Genomic DNA, 2,636 nt, shown 5'->3' with positions numbered 1-2,636 from the left:
GTTTATGACCAGAGGAGGAGGCACACCTTTGATTCCACAACTTGAAGACCCGGAAGCAACTTTAAGGAAAAACAAAGGCAAAACCGTTGGCGAAACCGCGACATCGAAGAATTCACCGTTGAAGAATCTCAAATCTGTTTTTAGCAAGAAAAGGGAAAGAAAGTGGGAAAATCCAGCATCTCTTCATTGGCGGATGAAGACCCGAAGAAGGAGGACACCGAGTATGAAACCGAAAAGGAAGAAAACGAACTTGAAGAAGGAAGCGACATAGAAGGCGAACTCACTAATCCGGTGGCCAACATCGATGAAGTTCCCATGGGCGAATGGAAGAAAAGGATTCAAGATGATACCGGCCCAGGACTGATGCAACCCGCGATTCCTGCAACTGCCAACTTTGATCTTAAGGGCCACATACTCACCCAACTTAAAGAACTCCCATTCTACGGGAAAGATCACGAAGACGCATACAAGCATCTAGATGAGGTCAACGACATAGCGGACTACTTCAATGTTCCAAATGTGGCTCGCGATACTGTCTTGCTTCGTATGTTACCGGTCACATTTAAGGGGGCCGCGAAAGATCGGCTAAAATCACTTCCTCCAAGATCCATAACCACTTGTGCTAAGATGAAAGAGGAATTTATTGATCAATTTTTCCCTCCATCAAAGATAGCAAAGTTGAAAAAAGTCCATAGAAAACTTTGAACAACAAGCTGGAGAGTCACTATATGAGGCGTGGGAGAGATACAAAGGCTTATTAAGGAATTGCCCACATCATGATCTGAACAGTCAACAGGAAGTCTCCATTTTTAATGATGGAGTAACCGTGATAACAAGGCAGCTCCTTGATTCGCAAGGACCACTCACAAAGAAGCCACCCCGGTGATAAAGCAATTCTTTGAAGAATTCTCTAAGCACTCTAGAGAATATCATAATCCAAGTAAAGATGTAACTAGGGGATCAGCTAATGCGGCTTCGGAAGATATGTCAGCAATTTTGGCAATGTTGCACAACATGGATAGGAGAATGACTAAAATGGATAAAACAATCCATGTTATTCGGGTTGGGTGTGAAAACTGTAACGGGCCTCATTTGACTAAATATTGTGACCTAGATGAGAATGGAAACCAGAAGGTTCAAGCTTTCTACTTGAGTGGTGATCGTTTTGATGAAGATTGGAGAAAGCCAAAGAAAAAGTGGTTACCTTATGATGAGTATAAAAAGGCCAAGGAAGAAAAGTATGAACAAAAAGGAAGAGGCTTCTACCAAAGGTAAGAACACCCGGAGGAAAAGAAATCTGATTTGGAGTCGATGCTTACCCGATTTGTAGCCGCTTCCGAGAAAAGGCATGAAGGAAGTGAAGCAGCAATCAAAGAGCAACAAACAATGATGAAGGAACAACAAGAGATGATGAAAAATACGCAAGAACTCGTTAGGAATCAACAAGCTTCAATCCTTACCATAGAAAAACAACTCAGGCAGCTAGTAAGCAAATTAAATGAAAGATCGCCGGGAGGACTTCCGAGAAATACCGAACAAAACCCGAGAGGAGCTCACATTCAAGCCATCACCACTACAAGCGGAAAAATTATTACTCATTTAACGCCGATAGACAGAAACATACCAGAAACGGGAAAGGAAGTTCAAGAGGAAAATCAAGGAAGTGAATCTGGACAATCACCACGACGTGGTGAAAATGCCACGACGTGGCAAGAAGCTGAAAAGAAGGCTGCTGAACCTGTTAAGCCATACCTTCGACCATTGCCTTTCCCGGGTAGAGCAATTCAAGAAAAGCATGCTGAAGATTACCGGAGGTTTTTAGATCACATAAAGTCTCTTGAAATCAACATTCCCTTGCTTGAGGCTTTAGCCAAAATGCCAAAATATGCCAAATTTCTCGAGGACCTTTTAACAAACCGCAAGAAAATGGAGGGATTATCTAAGGTAGTATTGAATGAAACTTACTCCGCTGCAATGCTCAACATGCTACCAAGGAAGATGGGGGATCCAGGAAGCATAACATTGCCATGCCAATTCGGGAATCTAGCAACAAGTCATGCTCTAGCCGACTCGGGAGCAAGTGTCAACTTGATGCCCTATTCGTTTTTCAAGAAGCTTGATCTTCCCGAACCAAGACCGGTCCCCATGGTTATCCATCTAGCCAATAAAACTATGACCTTTCCAAGGGGTATTTGGGAAGACCTACTAGTAAAAGTTGACAATTTGTTTTTCCCACTGATTTCATTGTTTTGGATATGGAGGAACACAAGCAAGTCCCGATCATCCGTGGAAGGCCATTCTAGAGTACCGTCCGAGCTTTAGTTGCATAAGAGAGTCCAAACTTACTATACAAGTTGGAGAAGAAGCGGTTACTTTTGGAGTTAATCGGGCCATCAAACATTCAAGGATAAGTGTGACAACCCGAACCTTTTTCAGCAACCGTTAGCTGTTTTCCGTTATCTAAATTTGAAATTTTGTTGAGTTCCGTCAAAATTCCTTTGATTTGGAAAATCATTAGTTATATCATTGAATTTTATATAAGAGTCGGAACCAAAATCACGCGAAAAATCCGAGTTTCCTATGAAGAAGCAATAGTTTTCGGCCTGAGAGGCGTTCACGGCCATAAACCCATTTAT

General features: G+C 42.3%; 1 pseudogene; it reads right to left on the bottom strand.

The window, feature by feature from the left end:
* Window positions 1-685: 685 nt before the first annotated feature.
* On the bottom strand, window positions 686-783 carry LOC145161753 (small nucleolar RNA R71; annotated as a pseudogene).
* Window positions 784-2,636: the final 1,853 nt, after the last annotated feature.

Source organism: Lactuca virosa, chromosome 2, assembly GCF_052849685.1.
Source record: "Lactuca virosa cultivar CGN04683 chromosome 2, Lactuca_virosa_CGN04683_v6, whole genome shotgun sequence".
Lineage (NCBI taxonomy): Eukaryota > Viridiplantae > Streptophyta > Magnoliopsida > Asterales > Asteraceae > Lactuca > Lactuca virosa.
Note: the sequence above shows the minus strand (reverse complement) of the source record. Positions and strands in the feature narration are given on the sequence as shown.